The following is a 20,053-nucleotide window of genomic DNA, read 5'->3' as shown; positions in this document are numbered from 1 at the left end:
TACAGTCATGCCAGCCCAGTCGGGCAATTGGGCTGAAGGGAGCCCTTGGGAGAGGTCAAGCGGAAGTCTAAGGCTCGAGTGCCTGAGGGGAGAGTTATTAAAGATGGTTATTATTTACTTGAAGGAATTGAATTACCTATTACCAAAGGGGCTCTTACACACTGAAGTGCTCTAAAGAATTTGTATGCAAAATCTCATTGTCTATATATTTAAGTGCGCAAGTCAGAATGGTGTTTCTGATTCCGACATTAAACTTTCTTGATCTAAACCTGAAAATTTATGAATCGGAATTTTTCTAAAAAGGTGGAATGAAAATTAGAATTTAGAATTCCAAAAATTTTGAATTTCTGATTCGAAATTTTCTGAACTTATTTCGATAAAAAATTCCAGATGTTTTTTTTATTTTTTTAAAGTTATTTGCTAAATATACTGTATTTTGTAATCAGCTTTTGTATTTTATTGTTAGTTTTAGATACATTTTGTTCATTGCTTTTACATTATCAAATTATATATATATCTTGCTATATTCATTCATTGCGAGGGTGTCCACGATATCGTTGGGGTTAAGCTACCTAATCATGGAGGTATATGAGTGTACAACAAGGGATATTTAACAATCAAACAGTTGACGGAGAATACTCTATGATATGAGTAAGAATCTCTTGCCAAAATATATGAATACGATTTAGGAAATACGTTCCAAATCACATTCAAAGTAATCATATCGACAAGAGAATCACATTGGATTGCAAATATGAATAAACTAGTAACTAAACAATGTGATCAAGAGTAATGATATACAAAAGAACCCTATTGCATTGCAATTCCAAACTATATAAGGTTCTCCACTTCTTTTGCTTAAATTTGGGCTCCTATTGTCTTGTTAATTGAGAATTAAGTTGACATAAGAACCCCTAAGGTAGCTACTTAGTTGGTAGTTTTGTTAAACGTGTTAAAATGGTCAAAATATGAGTTAAAATGTCATGAGACTCTTATGGGTTTTCCTATGAGTGTTCTTCATGTTCATCATGTTCTTTATGAGTTAGAGAAAGTGTTTGGATTTGATTCACAAAAGTAGTAGTCAACTTGATAGTGTAAGTTTGTGTGGATCACACTACACTGTATCATTATACTTTTGAAATTTTGAAAGTTTGAATTTTGAATTTTGAGATTTGAAATTCAACAAAATTTTCAGGTTCTTTAACACTTTGTTTGGATGAAAATATTTAAAATTACTGAGGAATTTTAAAATGATAGAATTTTAATTTCTAGAATTTTTAAATTTTCTTATGTGGTTAACCTGAAAAACAATGGAAGTTGAGTATGAAATTTGATATTTTGAACTCACACTCATAAAAATTTGGAAATGAGACTTATTTCCATATAATTTAAACTTGAAAATTGGAGGTCCCAAATTCTAAGTTTTTTTTTTTGTTTTTTCACGAGGAAATTGTAAATTTCTATTTCTATGAATCTAAATAAGGAAATTGGTGCATGTCAATTTATAAATTCTGACTTTTGTCAAAATTTCAAATTTATTTCCCTCATCCAAACATAGTGTAAGGGTTTAGATTCATGCAAAACTTCATCAAGTTGTTGAAATACATAATTTAGGTACATAGGTGTCTCTTTGAGGTACTGCTGCAAACCAATTTTAGAGCATCTCCACTAGTCGGTGGCAGGGAGGGGCAAAGGCAACAATGTTGCCGTCTAACCCAAAAAACCCTTTCCAATAGTCCAATAAACCAAAAGCAAGTGGTGGGCCAACTACTGCTAGCCCAAGTGCCCAGCCTTCTTAAGCCTGGCCTATTGCCATTGGGCAAGGAGAGTGGGAGACAAAATAGAACCCTCAAACGGCTTGCTGAAATGGCGAATTGTAAACCATTGGTTTTTCAACGGCAAAAATTTAAAATTATTAACATTGCGCCACGTGACCCAATCTGGTGCGTCCGATTCCAAATCAATTTGATAATCAACGGATATAATTAATCCAACATTAAAAAATTATAAAAAAATAGAAAAAATAAGGAAAATAGAAAAAAATTATTAAAAAATGTAATCTTTTTAATATTGTTTTTCTAGGTTGAATGCTATTAAGAATTAAGATTGTTTCAATTTCATAGTTGGGTATATGATTAAGAGAGTTTTTCGCCTTTTTTAAACATTATTAGGTTTGTTGTAATGATATGCTTTTAACTTATATTTGAAATAATTGATTAGGGAAATAATTAATTATTTGTTCCGTTTGGTGTTTGAGTTATTTCTGGATAAAGTCCTTGATTTTAATAGCCTTCTAATTGATTAATGCAGGACTGTAATGGTGATAGCAACAATGATGCACGATGGTATCAAGTTCAGAACATACGAGTTTACTCAGGATGAGAACAAATTTTCTAACACTCTTTGGTCCTGGAATAAGCTTGACGGAGCTCAGTTTCTGATTCCAGTTTCTGGGCCACTTTATGGAGTTATTGTTTAGGGACAAAGCAAAATCCTTTACCGTCGTCGAACCAGAGATAATACGGAAAACCAGAAACCTGTAAGTTACAAATATTGGTTTGAATTAGAAATTCATGTTAGAATTAGTTAATTATGTATTTCATTTAATTATAGTATTATGGGACGGCGTTTGCAAAAAGTGAATGGAGATGGATATGCGTACATGATTGGTACCACATGTGGCCAACTTATACGCGTAAGATTAGAGCATGAAAATGAAACGTGAGTAGAAAAAAAAAAATTATTGTGTTGTGGATCTTGTTTGATGCTTTGATCATCTCAAAGATTCACTTTCGTATGATGTAGTGGACTCCATACTGAGCCTTTGGGGGAGATATCTGCTGCATCTTCAATTTGATGCCTAGACAGTGGGCTTGTCTATGTGGGATCAAGTTCTGGGGGCTCACAGGTATTACATTCATACTTGTTGTATGTTTTTATTTCCATTATTTATGAGGTTTTAACTGAATTAAGCACATTGATTCTAATTTTTTTTTTTTTTTTTTTTGGTATTAAAAGTTAATTTGCAGTAATAGATGTTGACGTCCCATTGTTATGCAAACACAGCTTGTAGAGCTACATCAAAGGACGGATGCAATTGCTGTATGTATAACAATTGTAAAAACCTATGCCAATCTGTGTCGTTATGTTGGGATGGAAGGTCGATGTCGGGTTGTAACTTGCTCAGGAGCTCAAAAGGATAGTTCTTTACGCCTAGTTCGAGATCAAATTGAAGTAAAAGAACTGGTTTGTCTTATTTTAGCATTTAATTTCTTTTGAACATCTGCATTTTGTTCCCACACTGATACAAATTACTTGTTCTTTATCATATGCCTCTGGCTAGGCTTTGTATCGTGGGTTGGGAGACATTGTAGGGATGTGGTCCTATGTCACAATCGATCCGTATGACACAGTCCTGGTTGTAAGCTGCTACATAGGACAGCACAAGTTTTTGAAATAGATTCTCAAGGTAACGTAGAAGAATATAAGATAAGAGATTGGGTTCTGGAGAGATTTCCTTTGCCATAATGCTATTGCGGATCAAGTTGTGCAAGTAAGTTATCGAATTTATCCTCGCTTTCTAATTTAAATTTCAATTCGACATGTCTAGGCCCTTACATGGTAGTCATGATGAACCAACTAGTCTGGTCGATTTGGGGTATGTTGCGTTAGAAATGGGTTCAGTGTTAAACTGTTAGATCGTTTAGTCCTGAATTCAATACTTTCTGGTTATAATGATTCATTTGGATTCTAAGTTCATGCTGGTTGATTAAATAACATTTCAGCTCACTGAACGTTCTGTAAGACTCGTCAGTTCATTTGGGGAGCTAAATCAAGAATGGGTTCTCCCAGCAGCAGCAGGCCGTAAGATTCACGTTGTCACGGCAACTCTTTCCAAGGTTTTCTTTTCCCTCGTAATTTTCCATGTCTTAGAGATGCCATCATTAAAAAATGTGGTGTTATCCACACACCCATGTTTACATTTCATACACTCGTTAATTCTTGTTCTCTGCTCATTTCCAATTTATTCAATCCAATGACCGAAAATTGAGAAAGATGTGGAAAAGTTGGTCTTGTATAGCACCACCTACAAAAATGGTAGGGCCTGTTGATGTTTTAATTACTTATATGACATGTTTTATTGACAACTGCTATTGAAGCACACTTGTATCAATTGTAGGTTAAAGCCTTAAAAAATAAGGAACCTTAACGAAAAGCTCATCCTACTGTTCATTTTAACGAAAAACCACATTTTTACACTAAAAAGTCAATCCTGGTACTATTCACTTTACCATTTATTTTGTCCTTATCATTAAAACTCAAAGTTTTTAACCATTTTTATTAGTTTTCCTTAAAAAATAGAGCTCAATGAAAGGTTAAAGCCTTAATACATAGAACTCAATTCAATAACATCATATGTAACCAAGGTTCTAAAAAACGTTAGGCGCTAGTCGGGCAACGGGCTGGCGTCTTCCGCCTAGGCGGCTAGGCGGAGGGGTCTAGGCGGATTTAGGTAATTTTCTTGTATATCTTGTAAATAAGTGCATATTGACACTTACAAAAAATTATACTTGTATGAAATTTATGGATAAGATTTAGTCTCTCTAACATTACCAATATACAACATATTTACCAGTGGAAAGGGTAACTATTTTTATTTTACTTTATTATAATTATAAGTTGGTAGTGGGTAATTAATTAGAGACTAAAGGTGGGTAATTAATAGTGGAAAGTAGTGGACACCGGTCAAAAAGATGAGATGGGTTATTGAGGCCTTGGAAAACGCGAAGGCCTTTATCTTTTCCGTTTCCTCTTCCTCGCCTTCGATTGCTCTGCCCATCTTCTTCTTCCTTTGCAAAATTTCCCTGCTTCGCCCATCTTCTTTTTCCTTTGTAAAATTTCCCAAAACCTCAAGCGCATCGAAGAAAATTGCATGCTTAGTCGAAGAAATCCCAACTATCTAAGTCAATTTCTTGTTTATCCCTGCAATTGCAGATCTGTTATTCTAATTTAGCATCGCTCTCTCTTCCATGATGTTTTCTCACTCTCTCGCTATCTCGCTCTCTCTCTTCAATATTATGTGAACGCCTCTTCTTTTAGGTGATGCTGTGAAACAAAGGTATGTATATATACTTTTTAACAGAACTGTCTAGTCCGCCACCAAGGCCGCCTTGCTGATTTGTTGAACGTTTTTGGAATAATGGTCGTGGCAGCCCAGCGCCTAGGAGCCGCCTAGCCCTCTTTTTAGAATACTGTATGTAACCCTAAAAGTTGTTTACCTTTGGTAAAAAACGCAAAGTCCAAAAATTTTGAGAAGGGTTAGATGCCAATTAGTTGATTGATGCGTTGTCCCAACTCGACCACTTTATTGTGCAGCTCGTGCTTTGAAATACCCATTAGGGATGGAATCTCACTCATATTCTCGTAGCTGAGATCAAGGAAGTATTTAAGTAGATTGTCATCTACGAAGTTCTTGGTATTAAGGGTACAAGTCAGTAATACAGTTAACAATACAGTTAGTAAGTTTGTTAGTATTTGGTGAGAGTAGTTAGGATTTCTCTTATAAAAACAGTGTGTGTAACCTTCATTTAGTCAGTCAATACAAATCCTATTTCTCTCTAAACTCTTTCTCTCTAATATCTTTGTGTTCATCATTTCTTCTTAATTTTCCCTTCAATTCCCAAATATTGCAATATAGCTAACATGGTATTAGAGCCACCAAGCTTACGCCATGGATTCTGGTGGTTCCACTTTCCATTATTTTACATCTGTTTCTAACTTAGTTTATTTCCAAATTTTCATTAGATGTTAGGATAAGTTTCTAGGTGCTTTCGCGATTGTTCTTTGACTTCTGGGTTGATTTCTTTTCGATCAAATTTATGAGTTTCCCCGTTCCCGATCAAAAGAGAGAGATCGAAAGTTAGAGAAAATTTCAGAGAAAAATGGCAGTAGAGCAAATGCAAAGAGTCATATCTCCACCACCGTTATCAGTTGAGGCACCGAAGAACATAATTTAGGTCTCCAACACTAAGAAATCGCTCTTCTTCTACGTCAATCTTGCTAAGAGGTACATAACACAGTACAATGAGGTTGAGTTCTCTTCACTGGGGATGGCAATCACCATGGTTATCACTATTGCTGAAGATTTACTTAAAGATATTGTTGACCCTAAAAACTACCAAGCCTACGTGGCGCGCAGGCCGAGTAATCTATAAGCTAACTACGTCCTTCGGTGAATGCGGGGCGTGCCAACTCGTCGGTCGAGCTCGGCCGAGGAGTAAATTTTGTTGATGTTGCGTTGGGTGCGCGACTGACTTCTGCGTCTTGCGATTGCGGTCGAGAAAGGAACACGTCTCGGCCTCTTGGGCTCTCGAACCTGAAGACAAGGTTACTATTCTTACGAAGTTCAATATCAAATTCGGCTTTCAATGTGCCGAATGTAATAACTGTAACACCTCACTTTGCCGAGAGGCTGATGAGATGACCTCGACCAATAAGGATTCAGAAATCCTTCTCGACCGAGACTTGGATAGGTAATCAACCGTCCTCGCCGCAGTGCTGTTGATGCCAACGGAAGATGCTGCGAGACTGGCTGATTCTACGGTGACAGAGCTATCTATGCCGACTTAAGATATCACTGATTGCTTTCACAGTGCTGTTGATGCCAACGGAAGATGTGTCAGCGAAAAGAGAAAATAAAAATCTCAGTTGTTGAGAGAGTTTGCGCAGGGCAGTTGTGTGTTGAATTGGAGCTCTTGAATGATGCGCAACCTCTTCTATTTATAGCAACGGCTCCCCCCAAGGTCGAGTTAAAAACCTACTCGGACTAGGTCTTCTTCTCCTGATTAGCACCAACTCGACCAGTCATACTTTCACTAGAATTGTGAACCTAGTCCTTAACCGAGCCGGATTCGCTTCCGGGTCCTGCCGAGACTCCTCATTGCATTAAGACTCGACTTCTTGCGTTATGACCTAGCCGACCTAGGTTTGGAGGCCCACGTACTAAACGATCCATGGTATTCTTGTCGCAAGGCCTTCCGGGCCGAGAATGATTCTATACTCGGCCCAAACTATTATTTTGGGCCCAAACAGATATGAATCTCTCTCTTTCTCTCTCTCTCTTTGGGTTTGATTTTCTGTGACTCTTAGAATGTTTGGAGAATTGGAAATTAGAGAAAGTTCTTGCCCATTTGGAGGATTTGGAATCAAGTTTTTTGTCACATCACATGTGAGCTTTGGACTTGGGTCGACTTATGGACAACGAGGCCATTCGAAGATCACCATTGGCTGAAATCGGGAAAAACTTGGATGAAATCGAGAATGATTCTATACTCGGCCCAAACTATTATTTTGGGCCCAAACATTGCCCCTTCGCTTCTGAGGTTCTCGGCCTGAATTCGTTGGCCGAGGTTCGACCTTGAAGAAGCAAATGTAATCCTCAGAACCCTAGTGTTCTATTTCCAAGGCTCATTTGTTGAGCACGATTGCACGATCTTGATCCTGCTAACCAACTCGCCACGTGGCGTCTTCTAACACGACCAATCCCCAATAATGACGTCTAAGGCGTGTGGCTACCTGAACCGTCGTGCCATCATGACCTTATGGCTGAACCTAGCCACTCTACCTCAATCCACGAGCCGCTTGTCATCGTGCAGACGTCGAAACATCTTTCGCCATTAATCTCGCCATCACACGCAATCGTGCGCCCCTAAAACCTGAGACCCTCGGTCTTCTCAACTGCATTTCCTAAATGTTCATCATGATTAGCGATTCCTTCGGTCGATTTTGCCCTTTGTTTTTGAAATTCGAACGATTGCCCTTCCTTCCAAAATCCTATAAATACTGAGAATCCCTCATTCATACTTTACGCTTTCAAAATCTCTCTGAAATTTCTTGCCCTTGTTTTCCAGCGTAGTTCTTTTTCCAGGTCTTCGTCTCCAAATCTCCCAACCCAGAAAAACCCCATTTCCACCGTACCTTTTAAACCTCCTACAATGGCCTCCTTCATTTCTAAGCTTTCCAGGGAATGTGATCAGTGTCAGAAGATTCTTGATCGAAGCTCAATCAAAACCATACGGTTTGAAAGTGACATGAGCACTTCTCACCAAATCTTGGGTCCTCTTTTCAAAGCGACAGTACCGTCAGCCATTACTGGACTTCTCCAGGAACATTGCCTATCACCCTTGCTCCAAGGGTTTGAATGGTCGAGATGGGATGCGGCGAAACCTCAAGGCTCCTGGCCTTCGACCACTACAACCTAGGCAGCCTGGGTTGTTCGAATGGAAAAGCTCTTCGGCGAGCAATGGAAGGCCATCGGCATCTACGATGCCATCCTCCTCTCATCTATGGATGTCGTTCTCGACAAGGAGCTTCTCCTAGCCGCCCTGTGCTTCTGGTGTTCGGCCACCAATGCCATGGTTCTCCCCATTAGTCCCATCGGCCCCACCATTCTTGATGTCATCGCCATCTTGGGCACCTCGGCAACTGGAATCCCCATCGATGCGGCCCTCTCCGGGTACCCGTCGAATCTTGACCTGAAGACGCTTTTTGATCGACGGGCTTTTGAGACGTTGAGCCGTGAGGGTCAAATCCCGTCGAAAGAAGACGTTCAGAAACTCCACAAGAACTTCTTCAATTACAACACCCTCTATCTCCATTTCGCCGGCCAAGGAGAAGAGGCCCTGCGAGAAGGGGAACATGAAGCTTTCCTCTTCTATTGGTACAATAAGTACATTTGTTGTACCAAGTCGAACAAATGCTTGGTCGAGAACATGCCGGTAGCCGAGGCCCTGGCTAGTGGTCACTTCCTGTCACTTCGACCCACACCAGAATGGTCCCCTCTGGGTCTTCCAACTTTGGCTGCAAGTTTACTTCGCCTCCCTTCGGCCGGCCATCGTTGATTTCTCGCCAACAGAAACGCTCGGACCTCAGCTGGCCTCCAGACCGATACCCCCTCACCAAGCCGAAGAGGTATTTAAGTACTTTTTCACCCTTAATGACATTTCCAACGACGAATTCCTGATATGTCGTCATCGAGACTATCCTTCTTCCATCAGGCTACCCATATCCATGTGGGGCGCGGACGAAGATGCCGACCTTCGTCAGTCCTGGGGGTCATTCGTGCTCACTCGCGACCTTCCTCTCGGCTGTGATGGGAAACGAGCGGGTTGGGAAGTGTACCATCCTAACTTCCTTGCTTGACAGCTCGGCTACCTCCAAGGCTGCCCGGTCCCCCTTCTCTCCTCCTGCACCGTCTTAAGCCGTGGGCGCGAACCGGGCTCCTCGGAGAAGGAATGCACCATCGCCAAGAGGGAATTCCAAGAGCAATGCCAAAGTCTCCGCCTTCGACCGGCCACCCCTGAAACCCTCTGCACTGACACCTTCGGCGACTGGTGGGAACAGTATACCCAGGAGTTCTTTGGGGCTCCGGTCGAAGGTGAGTTGAACAAACTCTTTGGTGACCGGCCTAAGAAGGCCTCGGCCCCCCAAGCTCAAGGTAATTTTTTTTTTTGTTAATTTGCCTTGCTGATTTGCTTTTACTTTCTCAGGTAGTCGGCCGTTGAGAAAGGTGGAGGTGGTCGCTGCAGCTGCGGCCGAGAAGAAATCGGTCGTTGCTAAGAGGGCCAAAACTGCTGTGCTGCGCAAACGGCCTCGTTAAGAGGCCGAGCCGATCATCGAACCTCCACCGCCTGCCAAGTGGGTTAAAAAGCTGGCAAAGAAAGGAGCACGGGAGATCCACGTCATCTCCAGTCACACTACGGAGACGACTCCCGGTGTTTCTTCTTCTCCCACCGTCGGCCAAACCTTGGTCGAGAAACAGCCAACTCCGACCACAGAAACAGTCCAAGCCCGACCTGTTTCTGAGGTCGGGGCACCCGTTGTAGCTCCATCGGTCGAGACTGCGCCTGTCCTAGAAAAGGCAGTCCCTGCGACCGAGGGGACTTCTCCCGTACATCCAAAACCTTCGATTTTCATCCTGGAAGAGAGCGAGGGGAGCGATGAAATTCCATTGGCAAGTCGCCCTTATCCCCATCGTCGACCTCTACCTGCGTCCAAGGTGGCCGTTCCAGTCGGTCCTTCCACGGCCGACCGTGGTAAACGACCGGTCGGAGAGCCAACAACGGTGACGGAAACGCATGCTCCTCCGCAGGACCAAGACCTCAATCTCGCACTCGAAGCGGCTGTCTCGGTCGGCCCTTCCACGGCCGACCGTGGCAAGCGACCTGCCGAGGAGCTAGAGGCGACGGCGAAAACGCCCGTTCATCCTCAGGACCAGGACCTCAATATTCCTTCCCAGGAAGCCACTTCGGCCTTCGTAAGTACCTTCCACCGTATTTCCTTGATAACTTTTCTGCTTTAGAATTCTAAACGAGGAAAATACTAAATGTCAGGTGCCTATACACTATTTTCATCGAAAATTCTATACGCTAAAGGGCGTTATCTATATTTCTTGGCCGCCTCAGTGGCCATCGAACGTAGATAACCTCCATCGGCCGCGTGAACTGAGAAGCAGTCTAAGACACTGGGCTCGGTAATTGAGTTATTTAGGTTCGAGCAACGATCCTGGAGACATGTCCGAGGTCTCCTCTCGGTAGGTTAAAAAAAAATGAAACCTTCTTGCTATCCTTTTCATGACTTCTTTTGAGCTTAACCTGATTTGTGTGTGCAGGCTTTGTGGGAGGTCGAATTTAAAGCCCTCCTCTCCAGCACAACTGCAGGGTCTGGTCCTTCGGCCGCCGCGACTGAAGCTGCCGATTCAACCGCTCTAACTCAGTTGCGAGAAGTCTTGTCGCTTTCGGCGTCGCAAGTACTCGAGCGCAACGGTCTTGATTTGCTCGGTGCATGTCTGAACGACCTCGGAGCTGACGGTCGTCTGAGCGGAGATGCTATCGTTCGGGCATCGTCTACCTTGGAGTGGGTTCGGGAGACATTTAGTATCTTCCAGACCGCTCTAAAGGCCGAACAAGACCTGCAAGCTGCCACGGCCGTCCAAGACACTCTCCGTCCGAAAATCGACGCTTTAAAGGTAAAAGGAGAAGCACTGACCGAGCTCGACCGTCAAATGGCCAAACTAGCGAAACGTAGGTCGGCCATTGCCTCCGAGCTTGCTAAGGACTTCGAGTCGGGCGGAAAAGATTGCCTACCCAAGTATGCGGCGAACACAAAACGGGTCGAGCGGTTAAAGCTGGATAAGAGGAACCGGCAAGCCGAGGTTATCATGGGCGAGGTGCGGTGGTTGGAGTTGAAGGCCCTGCTCAGCACTCTTCTACCCTCTTCACCTTGAATGTACTTGAATGTAAACCGATCGACTTACTCATTTTGTACATGCTTATCAATCTTAATGAATTGGTTTTCTATTCCCGCATTTCCCATGTGACCGGACAGTATTTCTTTAAAAACTTCCCATTGATTGGTAATCTGTGCACTACACCGGTCCGGTCTTTGAGATGATATGCCCTTTTTCCGTATACTTTATGCACAACGAACGACCCCTCCCAATTTGGCGACCACTTGCCGAACCTAGGGTCTTTTAGTCCTACGGGTAACACCGTTTGCCAAACCAATTCACCCTCGCCGAATGTTTTCTGACGCACCTTTTGATTATAGGCTCGCTCGGCAATACGTTTTTGTGCCACCAGTAAGTTATAAGCGTCAAGTCGTGCTTCTTCCAAATCTTCTAATTCCTGTCTCATGGACTGATTGTATTCGGCGCTAAACAAACTACTTTGTTCAATTAATCGCAACGAATTTATGCTTAACTCGACTGGTAACATTGCATCGTGTCTGTAGGTTAATGCATACGGGGTTGTCGCAGTCGCCGATCGGGGCGATGTTCGATATGCCCATAATGCCCATAATGACCGAATGCAATGATTCGGCCGGGACCCTTTGTATAGGTCCGTGGATTTGGCACTGTACGCATCCTCGTGCAAACTCGATACAATCCTTTAGTATTCTTGGCCAAAAGTAACCGTGTCGTCAAAGTAGCCATCGTATTTTTCATCCGGATTGATGAGCTTCGCAAACCCCTTCATGGACTTCTATGATCGCCCGAGCACCCTCTCGGGGGCCGAGGAATAGCAGTAGCAATCCATCCTCCCCTTTTCGGTATAACTCGTTTTGGTACGTGACATAGTTCGTGGCGTGGACTCGTGTCTTGCGACTATGTTTTCCATTGGGATTGTCAAGGTATTGCATAATGGGTTTTCTCCAATCATCTGGTGTTGCCTTGACGGTACAAACCTCTATAGTATCTTGTCGGTCTAGCAACGAAGGTAAAGACATGACCTGAGTGCGTATTACATCGTCGCGCCGGAGGATTTGCTGGTTGACCAAGGTCGGGTATAGTTGTCGTAACACCGGTATTTCCCGGCCTAGCTTGCCCCCCAGGAGTTGTGCACCAGAGGCAATTTGAGCCAACTCGTCCGCGTCGGTATTATGGATCCGGGAAATATGTTCGAACGTAATACCGTCGAAGGACTCGGCCAAATAGCTGGCAACCATGTGGTAGGGTGCCAGGGTACAACTCATGCAGCGGAAAGACCCATTAAGTTGGTTAATCACAAGCTCAGAGTCGCCGAGGACGAGGGCACGGGTGGCCCGCAAGTCATGAAGGAGGCCAAGGCCGATGATTAGGCCTTCATATTCGGCCTGATTATTGGTGCAGTCAAAATCCAACTTAAGCAAAAAATACCAACAATCGTGATTGGGAGATTGAATGACAACTCCAACGCCGGCCGAGGATGAAGTACTGGACCCGTCAAAATACATCGTCTAATAGTTGTCGCGTGTTTCAACTATGCCGATTTCGACATCAGTGTCCCCAAAACCATAGGGGGAGGGGTGGTGAGCAAGGAAATCGGCCAATGCTTGGCCTTTGACAGCTTTCTGGGGCACGTATTGCAGGCTAAACTCGGACAACGCCATCGTCCACTTCCCAATTCTCCCTTTTACGATTGGCCGGGTAAGCATGTACCGGATAATGTCGGTCTGGGCAATGACTTGTGTGACTGACGGAAGCATGTAATGCCGGAGCTTGGAGGCGACGAAGAACACGGCAAGACAGAGCTTCTCAACGGCGGAATAATTGATCTCCAGTGGATTAAGATTTCGACTGAGGTAAAAAAATAGCCTGCTCTCTCCCGGTATCATTGTCTTGGGCAAGGAGGCAGCCGATGGACTCTTCAGCCGCCGAGATATATAGTTTGAGGGGTTTACCGCACCGAGGTGGAACAAGAACAGGTGGTGTCGTGAGGGAGACTTTGATTTGTGTAAACGCCGCCTGATGCTCGTTCGTCCACGTAAATGTATCCGAGTCCTTAAGTTTCAAAAGCGTTGAAAACGCTTTCATTTTCCCTGCCGAGTTAGCTATAAATCGGCGGGGAAAATTTATCTTGCCGAGTAAGGACTGCAGCTGATTCTTCGTAGTCGGGGGTGGAGCACTGATGATTGCACGTGCTTTATTTTCATCCACTTCAATCCCACGGTGATGTACCAGGAAACCGAGAAAATTACCGGCTGACACACCGAATGCACATTTGGCAGGATTCATTTTGAGATTGTGTTGGCGCATACGAAAGAAAGCCTGTCGGAGATCATCCACATGAGTCCGCTGTTATTTGGATTTAATTACAACATCGTCAATATAGACTTCGACGATGGTTCCAATTAAGTCATGAAATATGGTGTTCATTGCCCGTTGGTATGTGGCGCCGGCATTTTTGAGGCCGAATGGCATAACAACCCATTCGTAAGTGCCGAATGCCCCCGGGCAGCGGAAAGCAGTTTTGTGCACATCGGCTTCGGCAATGAAAATTTGGTTGTACCCTGCATGTCCATCCATAAAGGATAAGATCGCATGATTCACCGCGGCATCGATTAATAGATCTGAAATCGGCATTGTATACTCATCTTTGGGAGTTGCCAGATTCAGATTTCTGAAATCGATGCAGATGCGCAGTGCACCATTCTTCTTTAAGACAGGAACGATATTCGCCAACCATTCCACATATCGAGCTGTCCGAATGAACCCGGCTTTCAAAAGTCGAACCAGTTCGTCCTTGATGCCGAGTTGCACTTCGGTCGAGAATCGACGAGGTGGTTGCCGAAAAGGTTTACATCCGGGCTTAATACGTAATTCATGCTCGACAAGAGTGCGATCTAAGCCCGGCATTTCATGGTAGCTCCAAGCAAAACAATCTTTGAACTTTGTAAGCAAGGCACGAAGTTTGTCCTTCATTTGTTGGGGAAGTAATGCACTAATAAACAAAGGCCGTGGGTCGTCGGCCGTCCCAACACTGATGATCTTCGAGCTCGGTCGGGGCGACTCGAACTTTGTCAAGGGATAAGACAGGACCATTATTTCTTTCGGCAAGGAACTCGACGAGGTTAACGCCTGAATTCGGTTGTTGACATATAGTATACCAATGGGCCAGCAGTCGTTCCATAGTAGATGAAACCGCGGCCCTACGTTCCTCCCGATCGGTGTCAAACATCGGCTTCGGGGAGAAAGTTGGCTAATCCGAGTCTCGCCGAATCCTGGTGGACAGTCTCGGCGCCAACCTCGATAGCTTTCTGAACAGAAATCCGAGTCGGCCGTCCTTCATCATTGAAGCCTTGCAAAGTAATGTAGCCGACGTGGTCATCATAGTACCGTGCTTGGATCATGTTGGTTTCGAAGGGTTGGCTATCGGCCGGGTGAACAGTGACCAATTTGCCGTCCCAAAAAATGAGCACTTGATACAATGAGGAAGGAATACAGCTGGTTTGGTGAATCCAATCTCGACCGAGTAGTGCATTATACTCGATTTTAGAATCAACCACGAAAAAGGCGGTCATGTGAATGCCAGCAATATTCACTGTTAGCGGGAGGACACCTTTGGTTTGGGATTTGTCGCCGACGAAACTACTCATTGTGATCCCTGACGGAATAAGTTCGTCATTAAAGTGACGTAAGGCCTTTATGATGTTCATAGGCATGATATTGACGGTAGCTTCACAGTCGACAAAAACTTTAGAAACTGGATATCCCTCGATATGGGCCGTCACATACAATGGCTTTAAATGATGGAGGTTGGCCGATGGTGAACGATGAAATAATTCCGCCAAAGCTGCTTTGATATTGTCATCTTTTGTTGTCGAGTCAACTTCAACAACGGATACGAAATCAACATGGCCGGCTTCCTCGGCGACTACATCACCATCGAGGAAATTTGGTTGAGCTGTGCTGGATTGAAAAGCAGCGGGTAACACATGGACCATACTGATTTCCATGTTATCCAAGATGGATGGGCCCATCAGGTTAGGATCCTCCTCGTTAACCTCATCTCTCGTCTGGTCGGCGACTACAGCTTCCGTTGTTGTCAGAGTTGGACAAATAAACTTTTCTGCTCATTCTTCAAGGGTTTGATCCTGTGTTGTTGCTTCGGCAGCTTGTTGGTTCTGCGTGATTGCCTCAAGTGAGGTTGAGGTCGACAGTGTGCTTGGGGTCAAGATCCGAACCTGCTTCTGGTAGTGTATCCAGGCATCCCTGGTGTCGAGATAAGCATCCAATCATGCAACACGTGCTATTTCATCGGTTGTAAGGCCGAAGAGAGAAACAACCGAAAATACTTCGAAGTGATATCGTAAATACTGAAGGTCCTCCATTGAGAAAGGAAGGTCGGCTGCATCGATATCAGTGTATGGGTCGACTTCAAATCCAAGGACACGAGCTTCTCGTATGTGCTGGAATCTTGCTTTCAATCCTGGGTCTGAGGTCTTCTGAATGATTCGCTCGGCATCAGGACAAATCAGGACTAGATCAATTGTATCCCGACATGCCTTCGGCAAGCCATACAAATCATTGGCCGAATGTTTCTTATGGAATTCTTGCATGTACTCCAAAGCCTCCCCGAGGAACGGTGGGTGCAAATTCCGTCGAATTTTAATCAAAGGTTCTTGTATGGCCGACGGGGGTAATTTGCTTTCGGCCTCTTGCCTGAAATGCTCGAGGCGTGCCTTCATCTCCCCCGGCCGAAGAAGAAGTTTGATCCATTTATCAGCCTCTTCGAACGTGGTTTCGATATCTCGGTTGACCAGCCGTTTCCCTTGAACCAACTCTGTCATAATAGCTAGAGGTGGTCGTTCATCATCAGCAACAATTGTGTCCTTCGGCCGCCATTGAGGAGCCGAAGTTTCTTGGGCCGCTTGTCGGCGGGCCATGCAATCTATCCTTTGGTGCCGGCGTTTCTGGGATTTGGACAGTGCGGTGTAAACGCCTTTCGAAGAATGATATGTATACCAACGTTGATCGCTAGGTTTGGGAGGTTTGAAAGTTTTTTGGCTCCGCGATGACTCCGAACTGCTAGAATTACGTTTATAGTAGTCCTCGTCGTAAAATGAAGCATTAAAATCAAGACACCGCCTGACTGAGGGTGCCTCTTCCATCCTCACTTTGGGATCGAGCCTATCAAAAACCCCTTGATGTTGGCCTACGTCGGCAACCTTCTGCTGGGTTGCGGCCGTAGGTCGTTCCGTTATAAGCGAAGAGGGCTTCTCCTCTGACTCACTGCCGACCTTTGCTCTACATTTACTGCACAAAACCGCTGTCCCACTGTCTTCATCAGTGGTATAATCTATCATGGGTTTGACAATAGCGGGTCCCGTTAAAGCTGTAGGCGGTTTGTTTGAAAGAAAATCGACCATGAAACGTGGCCGAGAATTCTGATTCCGAAAGCGTTGCGTCGCAACATCTTCGGCCTTCCATTTCCCTTTGTCTTTAGGTAGGCACGCATCGACCATATTTACTGTTGTCGTGGGGAACGGGTCAGTATCAACACTCATCTTCTTCTCCGGAAATTTCAGTTTGCCATTATCAATCCAGCTTTGGACGTTGTCTCGAAACACGACACAATTGTTTGTCGTGTGTTTGCTTGAATTGTGGTATTTGCAATATATCTTCCCTTTAAGCTCTTCGGCCTTGGGAATGTTGTGCCCAGGCCGAAGTTTGATGATCCTTGCTGATAAGAGTTGATCAAAACTTGCATCGGCTTTTGTAATTCAAAAGTATAAACTTTCGACTGTTTCAGTGCTCCTTCAGTAGCCGAGCGGGTTTTGACTTCCTTAGAATCAACTTGAGTCAGTGCCTTGCAGACGTATGGCTTATCTATCACTATCTCAGCTGCATCCACACTAACGCATTCATCCTCGGTTGATGCATAACTGACAGTAGGATTCTTGTAAATCGTCCCCCGAGATTGAGCTTTCGAAATCTTTTCCTCGCGGAGCAAATAATCATATTGCTCGACATGCTGGGCTAATTTGTACATATCCCGAAAGTTTGCCCCCAAGAATTTCTTTTTGTATTAGACGTCAAGACCGTTCAGAGCAAGTCTGACGAATTCAACTTCGGGGAGAGGCACTCGGCACCAATTCCTAGCTGATTTGAATCTAGTAAGATAATCCATTGGTGACTCGTCGGACGCCTGAGCCATCCTTGCTAGTGAGGATACTGACATTTCCATTCCCGGCCGATAAAACTACTCATGAAATTTCTCGACCAACTCCTCCCAACTCTGGACGGAGTTCGGTGGGAGGTTAATATACCAAGCGAACGCTGAGCCGGTCAATGAAAAATTGAAAAGTCGCAGCTTGTGAAAGTCACTATTAACGTCTCCGCACTGTGCGGTGAAGCGAGCTACATGTTCTAACGAGGATAAGGATGATTCTCCGGCAAAAAGGTTAAAATTCAGGATCTTGAAACCTCTAGGGTATTCGACCTGTTCCACGTAAGCTGGATACGGGTGTATAAACTTAGGGAACTTCGGCCCTTTCTTCATGGCCGAATCGATCATCCGTTGAACTTCGGTCATATCGACGGGCGTTACTTCCGCTCTCTGGTCGGATCTGTCTGACCTACTATTCGACCCTCCTCCTCTTTCCAATTGAAGTGGCCTAAGCCGAGCAGGAATTGGCTCGGCCAGTGCACTTGATAATAGATTATTCTTTGGCGGTAAATGCTGGGCAAGATCAAAAATTCTACCATCGCTGACCTTACTAACCAGTATTTCGAGTAATCTGGTTTGTGCTTCACTGGAATTGCGTATCACGTCATGAAGCTTATCGATTCCTCGACTCAATGTCTGTTCAACTGTCCGAGATTGCTCGTCAAGCCATTTTCGAAGAAACGACCTTGTGGGTGGATCGAATCCTTCGCCACCATCTTCATCACAATCTTCTATTACTCTTTCATTGAGAACGCAAGTGTTCCTGTCGGGAATTTCAAGACTGCAAACCTGACCGCCGAGATTAACTTCCCTCTCTCGGTGAGTTGCGCTCGTGGACTCAGGTGTCACGGCGCTGATGGGATTCTGCGCTTGTGGCACATGGTGTCTTGCGTTCTGATTTGGTAGATCGGCTGTCAACTTTCTCATAGCTGTTTTCTTTTTTACCGATCGTGTTTCAATTGGCATGAACTTCGTAGTCTAGCACTGGATCCCACCGGGCGTGCCAAAATGTTGACCCTAAAAACTACCAAGCCTACGTGGCGCGCAGGCCGAGTAATCTATAAGCTAACTACGTCTTTCGGTGAATGCGGGGCGTGCCAACTCGTCGGTCGAGCTCGGCCGAGGAGTAAATTTTGTTGATATTACGTTGGGTGCGCGGCTGACTTCTACGTCTTGCGATTGCGGCCGAGAAAGGAACACGTCTCGGCCTCTTGGGCTCTCGAACCTAAAGACAAGGTTACTATTCTTACGAAGTTCAATATCAAATTCAACTTTCAATGTGCCGAATGTAATAACTGTAACACCTCACTTTGCCGAGAAGGCTGATGAGATGACCTCGACCAATAAGGATTCAGAAATCCTTCTCGACCGAGACTTGGATAGGTAATCAACCGTCCTCGCCGCAGTGCTGTTGATGCCAACGGAAGATGCTGCGAGACCAGCTGATTCTACGGTGACAGAGCTATCTATGCCGACTTAAGATATCACCGATTGCTTTCACAGTGCTGTTAATGCCAACGGAAGATGTGTCAGCGAAAAGAGAAAATAAAAATCTCAGTTGTTGAGAGAGTTTGCGCAGGGCAGTTGTGTGTTGAATTGGAGCTCTTGAATGATGCGCAGCCTCTTCTATTTATAGCAACGGCTCCCCCCAAGGTCGAGTTAAAAACCTACTCGGACTAGGTCTTCTTCTCCTGATTAGCACCAACTCGACCAGTCCTACTTTCACTAGAATTGTGAACCTAGTCCTTAACCGAGCCGGATTCGCTTCCGGGTCCTGCCGAGACTCCTCATTGCACTAAGACTCGACTTCTTGCGTTATGACCTAGCCGACCTAGGTTTGGAGGCCCACGTACTAAACGATCCATGGTATTCTTGTCGCAAGGCCTTCCGGGCCGAGAATGATTCTATACTCGGCCCAAACTATTATTTTGGGCCCAAACAGATATGAATCTCTCTCTTTCTCTCTCTCTCTTTGGGTTTGATTTTCTGTGACTCTTAGAATGTTTAGAGAATTGGAAATTAGAGAAAGTTCTTGCCCATTTGGAGGATTTGGAATCAAGTTTTTTGTCACATCACATGTGAGCTTTGGACTTGGGTCGACTTATGGACAACGAGGCCATTCGAAGATCACCATTGGCTGAAATCGGGAAAAACTTGGACGAAATCGGATCCAGAGAGAAAAACAGAGGAGGAAGAAACCGGGAGTTAGTGGTTGTTTGTTCAAGATTGCAAATCTTGGGAGCTCTTCAGGTTATGATTATGTGCATTCCAACTATTTGAAAGAATGGGTCAGTGAATTCTTTGATCTCTACCCTGTTCTCTGGTATGGAAGAAAAATCAGACATAAGTGATAACTCATATATTTCATACATTTATACCATTCATCCTTAGTCCCTTTGTGATATTTTTGAGTTAAACTAGTTACATTTTACCCTCTTTTGTGTTAGTGTGCAGCTAATCGTATTTTGGAGCTCAGTTGAGGACAAATAAGGCAAAATGGTGCTAAAAGTAGAGATTTGAATAAGGATGCTGATGTAGACAAAGAATTAAAAGTGGAAACTGAATAT

General features: G+C 44.3%; 1 pseudogene; it reads left to right on the top strand.

Annotated features, from left to right (window-relative positions):
• Nucleotides 1-2,206: 2,206 nt before the first annotated feature.
• Nucleotides 2,207-6,154, top strand: LOC126613764 (DNA damage-binding protein 1-like; annotated as a pseudogene).
• The last annotated feature ends 13,899 nt before the right edge of the window (nt 6,155-20,053 follow it).

The sequence above is a fragment of the Malus sylvestris genome, chromosome 2 (assembly GCF_916048215.2).
Source record: "Malus sylvestris chromosome 2, drMalSylv7.2, whole genome shotgun sequence".
NCBI lineage: Eukaryota > Viridiplantae > Streptophyta > Magnoliopsida > Rosales > Rosaceae > Malus > Malus sylvestris.
Note: the sequence above shows the minus strand (reverse complement) of the source record. Positions and strands in the feature narration are given on the sequence as shown.